Source organism: Podarcis liolepis (genome assembly GCF_965112155.1).
Source record: "Podarcis liolepis genome assembly, chromosome: 1".
Taxonomy (NCBI): domain Eukaryota; kingdom Metazoa; phylum Chordata; class Lepidosauria; order Squamata; family Lacertidae; genus Podarcis; species Podarcis liolepis.
Window position 1 is genome coordinate 93,822,089 of NC_139554.1, and position 7,433 is coordinate 93,829,521.

Genomic DNA, 7,433 nt, shown 5'->3' on the forward strand with positions numbered 1-7,433 from the left:
ATGATCCTGGCTGGCCTTTTGCTTTGGACAGGGTGCAGCAGTTTCTCTAGCTTTCGAGGGCAAAGGGAGGCCGGAGGTGGCCCGTCGCTACGCGTGGCAAGTTAGTGAGAGAAGGCAAATGCTGTCTCAAGCGGCGAGGCCTGAAATAAAAGATCAGGGCGCGCCCAGCAAGGCGAGGCGAGAAAACGGAGGAAGCATTTGCCTTTTAGCCCCGGGATGTGTGCTGGGCACGGCTCTCCGCCGGTGAATCCTCGCCAGCGGTTCCTGTGGACAACCGCAGGCGATCAATCACACCCATCTGCGCACGCACGCGGGGTTGTTTCCTGTAGCTCGCAGAAATCCATTCCCGAGAGTTGTTAACAAGTTTCACAGCAAATAGTTCTCACAGCAGAATAAGTCTACGACTTTAGCAGCGGACGCAAAGCAGTTGCTGATGCCGAAGGCGGCGTCCCGTTTGCTAACATCAGCCAAGCAGGTGGGAGGAGGGAGCGAGAGGCACCTGCCCTCTTTGCCACAGTCTTTTCCCCTCAGGGTCACAGGGAGCCAGGCTCACTCTTGGCAACCTTCGGAATGCTTCCCCTTGAATAATGCACCTCCTCCCCCAATTGCCAGCTCTAACAAGCAAACAGGAAGGCAAGCAACATCTCAAGAGCCACGTAAAAGCAACTGAACTTCAACCACCTGCTGTTTCCACCTCCGGCGCTGTGCTCGCCTTGTCCCGTCTTTGCTTTCCGGAGAGGGGCTCCCTCCCCTCCCGATACCTGATCATTTCCAAGAGATCTTAATCCCCTTTCACCCCAAAAAAGCAACAGTGTGTGTGTGTGTGTGTGTGTGTGTGTGTGACGATGCAAGCTGAGAGTGAGAGACCCCAAAATACCACATCGCCAATGCACGCTGATTCCGTCCTCTACTACCCATTTGCTCTGTGTGTTTGTGTGTGAACTGGGAAGCTGACACTATTTCTTCCTCAAGTGAAAAGGCCTGAAGGAGAATCACTTCTCAAAGCGGCTGGTGGAATTTTAACTGACTGTACCATCATCTACCATTCAAAACAAAGACAGTGAGTTTTCAGGATATTCAACTGGGTGGAATAATAATAATAATAATAATAATAATAATAATAATAATAATAATAATAATAATAGAATAGTCTCAGGGCGATTTATAAGCACAAGGTAAAAATAACTAAAAGGAAGTTTAAAAACATCACAGAAAACGGCCACAATTAAGTCTGAAGACAACAAAACGGGGCACCGTAGGCAGAGACCTAAAAGCAAGCACCTTTCTGTCCCAGCTGGAAAAGCTGGCGGCAACAGAAATGTTCTCGGTGGTTCCCACAAATTACAAATAGTGGGTGTCTGTCGCAGCTCAGCAGGGATGCTCTTCCACCAAACAGGGACAGCTTTCCTGAAAACCCCGCTGTTGTGATATTTTAGGGACTTTAGAAGCTCTCCTGATGAAAGCAGTGACCCCCTGGGTTTATAGGGGTCTCTCGGGTAACCTGGCTTCCAGCTGCACGTTAGTAAAAGAATGTTGAATTTGGCCCAGTAGCAGAACCAGTACAGACCCCGCAGGGAACGTGTCCGCTCCTGGAAGTAGTCTGTTCCCACAAGCAGCTTAGCCTCAGTTTTTTGCATTGCTGCGGCCTTTGGGCCTTCCTCACATTGCAGTAATTCAACCGTACCAAGGTCACCAGAGTCTGGGCAACTGTGCTCAAGCCATCCCGGTCCAGGAATGAGTGTAGCTCTCTTTACAAGCTGGAAAAAGGCAATCCTGGCAACGGAGGGCAACTAAGCTCTCAGTGTCATAGCTAGTTCCATGACCACCCCCAGACTACACACCTGCAAGTTATGAAGTTAGGGAGGTGACTTGCTGTTGACTATTTAGGACTATTTTTTTTTCACTCTCCAGAAAGCCACCTACGGAAGAGGGCTGCTAGAATCAGGAGATCGTCTGTTTACAACATCGAAACCACCAACCTTGCGCTTCACGTCAGATGAGAGAGGGAAATGTGTCAGCCCTGTACTGTGGGGAAGCACCCCAAGTTCAATGGGCTCTACTTCCTGCTAAAACGGTACACAGTACAGTGGTACCTCGGGTTACAGACGCTTCAGGCTACAGACTCCGCTAACCCAGAAACAGTACCTCGGGTTAAGAACTTTGCTTCAGGATGAGAACAGAAATCGTGCTCCGGCGGCATGGCGGCAGCAGGAGGCCCCATTAGCTAAAGTGGTGCTTCAGGTTAAGAACAGTTTCAGGTTAAGAACGGACCTCCGGAACGAATTAAGTACTTAACCCGAGGTACCACTGCATAGCATTGCCATCTAATTTGATGAGTCCGAGTGCTTTTGGGAGCAACATAGATTAAGAACCTTTTTTTTTTTTGCACATTAGGCAAAATAAGGTGGCGAATAAATATGGTGGGATTGTGGGCATCCGATTGCAATTGCAGGAGCATCTTTCTCAGTATTTCCCCGCGTGAGGGCAAGTTCTCAAACGAGCACTGCGGGGAGAAGGCGGAGCCAAACCCGCCCCACCCCCACCCATGCTTGTTTACAACATTCATGGGAGTCTAGGGTTGTGCCTACACGTGTGAACCAGCCATTTCTTAGGAGCCTCTTCAGATTGGGTCCTCTGCACGTATCTTTCAAGACACCTATCACTCGTCTCTCCCTCCATCTCCTCCATCCACCTCGCCCAAGTCTCCACCACTCCAAGCGCCCCCTTCCTCCCTCTCAGCTCTCCGGCCTTTCTTGGTAAGAGGTTCCTGTGTGGCTCGGAGCGCACATGGCAAAGGTCGACCAGCCCGCCGCTATTTTACATATTCAGATGGGGGACTGACTGGCCTCGGCCGGGCCCTTTGGTCTTCCCCGGGAAGGCCACGCGCTCATTTGTCCCCGCTGCCCCCTTCCTCTGGAGGTGCCTCTACCGATGACTTCTGTCAAGGAGCTTGTTCCTTTGTCCCTCCTTCCAGGAATCAAAGCAGACACTATTGTGAGCTCTGTCTTCCCCGGTCAAAGGTCAGATTTCACCGTCCCAATTACAATGATTTGCTAACGATGTTTATCTTGAGCGCGGAGGCTGTTTTGATGGCCAAACAATGTGAGGGAAAGGTGTGTGTGTGTAATCTGAAATATAGCTTCCCCTCCTTTTTAGTTTCTTGTTTTTAAGCTACAAAAACGTTTCTCAACACAGATAGCAAAAAAAAAAAAAAAAAGGGGGGGGGGAAGGATTTCCTTTAAGTCCCCAAAATCATAGAAATAAAAGTTTGTGTGTGAGAGAGAGCTGGGGAGCCTGAGTTTGAGTCCCTTGGTCTACTGCAGCGGGACATGGAAGGAAACGAGAAGGTAGAGCGAGTTGTGAAGGCCGGCGCTTTGCCACCATCCCTAATGACACCCCTGTTTGCTTAAGGTGCCCCACCCTGCCCGTGCCTTTGAAAACAGCTGCCTGGTTGACCTTCACCTCTAGCCTGTATTTATACGCTTCCTTAAGAGGGAGGGATAAGGAAATATTTCCTAGGAAGTTGAAAACTTGATGGCTCCTTAAGAGCCCGAGGACATGTCAAAATAAACCTTTCTTTCTTTCTTTCTTTCTTTCTTTCTTTCTTTCTTTCTTTCTTTCTTTCTTTTTTTGCAAAGAAACAAGTCGTTCCTGATTATATATTTTCTACAAGTAAATACTGTACCTTATTTGCAGGATTTAAAAAATCCTCCTATATACAGACATATAAGGAAACAGATCTGGACTTTAAGGGTGGCTGTTGGAGTTTTTTTGTTTTTTAAACCAACAACCATGATATGGTTGCTGATTTCTTGTGCACTATAGCTGATTGCAAAAGGTTGCAAAATGCAGCATCATCTATCTATTTATCTATCATCTATCATCTATTTATCTATCTATCTCTATCTATCTATCTATCTATCTATCTATCTATCTATCTATCTATCATCTGTCTATCTATCTGTCTGTCTATCCTATCGGTGTCATGGAAAAAGCTGTTCACTGTATAAGGAATTATTTGTATATTATTTTTTCCCTCTGGTAATGAAGATGGGCAGAGGTGAAAACACACTCACACTGGATCTCCGAAACTGAGGTTAAATTTGTCTGAGTGTGCATAAGGAGAATCGCTTTAAAAAAAGAAAGAAAAAAGTTTGCTCGGGTTAAGCGATTTCACGAAGTGATTAGGTGTTGGCACAGTTTTTTAAAAAAATCATTCGCCGCGATTGGGGTGGTGTAAATGCAACTTTGGAGGTGTAAATGCAACTTTGTGCAAACTTTGTGCAAAGTCACCAGGAAGTGAAGCAACACAAGAATATATAAGCGTGCCTTGTATATTCAGATCATTTGCCCATTAGTCTTCTCCAACCGGCAACATTTTTTTGCTGGTTTGTAAATAAATTTTATTTTACCGAATCAATCAACGACGGTCACCGAACAGGAAACACGATTTTGACTGGACATGAGCTTGAAAAGAAGTTTTCAAGTGAAGCCTGAAAACGTCGGTAAAAGGCTACATAGGAGAGAATGGACGTTTTAGCATTCCGCCCCCCTCTCTCTAGTACTCTTAAGGCTTAAAGTTTCTGTGCTAAATTGTTAAACTAAAGCAAAATATTTAAACACAACCCCCCCCCTTATTCTTGGAATTGTCAGGAGCGGGGCGGGGAGCAGTACATTGGGTCCTAAATCAAATGGCTTCAAAAGGGTGAACGCAAACTTGCTAATGAAGCCTTTCCCCGGTTGAGTAAGCCGGGGAGCTCAGACGTTGCTGGAACTCAATGCCATTTGCTCCGAGATCCGATGATGACCAGGTGAGCAAATCTTCCATGTAAAAGGAGCGCGCGATTCCCCATCTGCCTTCGAAGGAGCGTGTATTATTTACATAATGAAAGTTTTGATGGCTGGAAGCGACGCAGGGCCAGGAATACAAAAGAGCCACTTGGATCGTTTTGGAAAAGGTGGCTTTCAGCATTAAAAGACGGGGCGATCGCTAGTGGCAAGGATGGTTGTTTTTTGTTTTAATGTTACCAGAAAAGTAAAAAATGCTCCAGTTTCTGAAAATATTATATATAAGTGTGTGTGAGAGTGTGTGCAATAGACAGAAGTATACTTTTTATCCGGCCCATCCAGTACCAATGCACTACTTTGAAATAATTTAAAATATGTTTTGGCAATTTGGGGGAGCAGGGAGTACTTGATTTCATCGAGTACTTGATTTGAGTCTCGAGAACACAGGTTAACGACCAGCTTGACTTTCCTGCAACTATGGGTGGGTAGGTGCGCGCGCGCCTGTGTGTGTAATTTTAGAATGAGCGGGTCCAAGCGACAGCTCTTCGCAATGTGAAGGCTGCAATCCGATGCGAGAGTAACCCCCATCCAGTTCAACGGCCCTCCCCCCCCTCCAATAAATCTCTGCGCAGCTTTGGGCCAGTCTGCCTTCTCCCTTTATTTTTTCCGGGATGGATTTGCATGATGCTCATATCAGAACCGCACTATGGCAGTATACTTTATTAGGAAGGAGGAAATCGCGCTGTAAGGTGTAAAGTTCAGATAATTTGAGCAAATAATTTAATGCGGGGAGCGAGAAGGGATAGACAGAGAGAGAATTTTTTAATTTTTATTTTTAGATAGAGAATGATTTTGAGCGGAAAGTGTGGCCGGTAATTTAGGCCCACAAGGTCACGTTTATTAACTAGAGAGAAAACTCTGCTGAAGTATACAGTCTTTACCTCTGAGTAAACACGCACAAGATCACTCTGAGCAAGTGCTTTTATTTCATGATGTTAAAAGGAAGGGGAAAAAACCTCCACAGTACGTGTGTGTGTGTGTGTGTGTGTGTGTGTAGTGAAGAGAGAAACTATCCCCGAAAGTCACAAGGCCTAGTTTGCTTCAAGCTCCAGATGATCGAAAATATCCTCGTTCTGAAGCGAGACACTCGCATTTGCGCCCTTTTCCTGAATGCTGCTAAACAAAACATTGATTACTTGTCTCCCACAATGAACAGAAGGCGAGCCTTAGGAAAATTAAAGGCGTCCTCTGTGTGTGCGTGTTCTCTTATTATTATCAAAACCAAGACAATAAAAACCAGCTGAAGGCACAAATTTCGGAAGATCAGATCTCATATTTTCTTGGACGTTTTGATAGATAGATAGATTCTCGAAATCTTCAGATCGTCTATTAAAACGTTTTGATAGCTGTCGGTATTGTTTTGCTTTATTTTTTTACGGGGAACGCCTTCCCGAAGGCGGAGGGAGGCTCAGCTCGATCGGGAGAAGTTGAGTGGCTGTATAGACACGGGGCAAGGTTATGAAATCGCAAGCACGTTAACAGAAACCATTTCAGGAGATAAGGATCTGGAAGTTCAAACCCAGGAGCGCTGCAAACCCAACAAATACCACCACCGGAGTGGTGACACCCCCGGGACGGCAAACTTCCCAAGTTTCCCGGGGGTGGGTGGGTGTCTCTCTGGTTTGGAATCGCCCGCTAAGGCTGTGCCATTTGGAGATGTGACAGAGGGGTATTCAAACATCAATGGATGCTCATTTAAAAACAAAACAAAAGGGGGCCATATTATTATTAAAGATTTTCTTGGTTTACAAAAGTACATGCCTTGTCTCTTTTTTTCAAGTTGCACAGTCTTTTCTACAGATCAGTTATATTTGTTATGAGACATTAGTGTTGAGTACAGTATAAGGTCAGGAAGAAGAGGGGGAAAGGTGGTGAAATTTATATTTTTGCAGTCTACACGTGGTGTTTCATGTCAGCGTCAACTTGATACGTTCTCTTCCTATTCGCTTGTTACGTTTCCTTGGTAGTGAGAGAGGTTGGGGAACCAGGGTATGGTTGGTTGTCTGTGGTTGGCTGCAATGGGGCTTGTTTGCCTTTGTGGGGGTAGGGGGAAGGCTTGCTGGGTCAAGTAAGCCAGATTGATTGGTATGCTGTTGGCGGGTTCTTGTTCTGGTCTTGTTGGGCTGTGTATGTGATAAAGGGAGGCATCCTGGGGTGCAGATGTCCTCTTCTATTTGTCCCAGTGTCAGTTTCAGTTTATTGCTTAGCTTTTCTAGTAAGGTTGTTTCCAAACAATTTGGTACCACTGCTCCACGTTCACCCCGACAGGTCTCTCCAGTGCTGGCTATGAGGCTTCTGGCTGTTGAGAGTTATAAGCTCTGTATAATGTGAGTGGTCATTATGATCTTGGAAGATGTTCAGTAGTGCCAGTTCTGGAGTGAGTTCTAATACCTGTTTAGTTATTTTGCATATTTCTAGGTCCCTAACCACCTTCAAAAACCTTCTCCTGATAGCAGGGGGACACGGCGAAGTGATAGTATCCACAATATACAAAATACTGCTCCAAAATCTCACAGACCCCCTTGGTGCAATCAAAAAACAATGGGAGCATGACATAGGCTATGAAATTAACCCCACCCAATGGA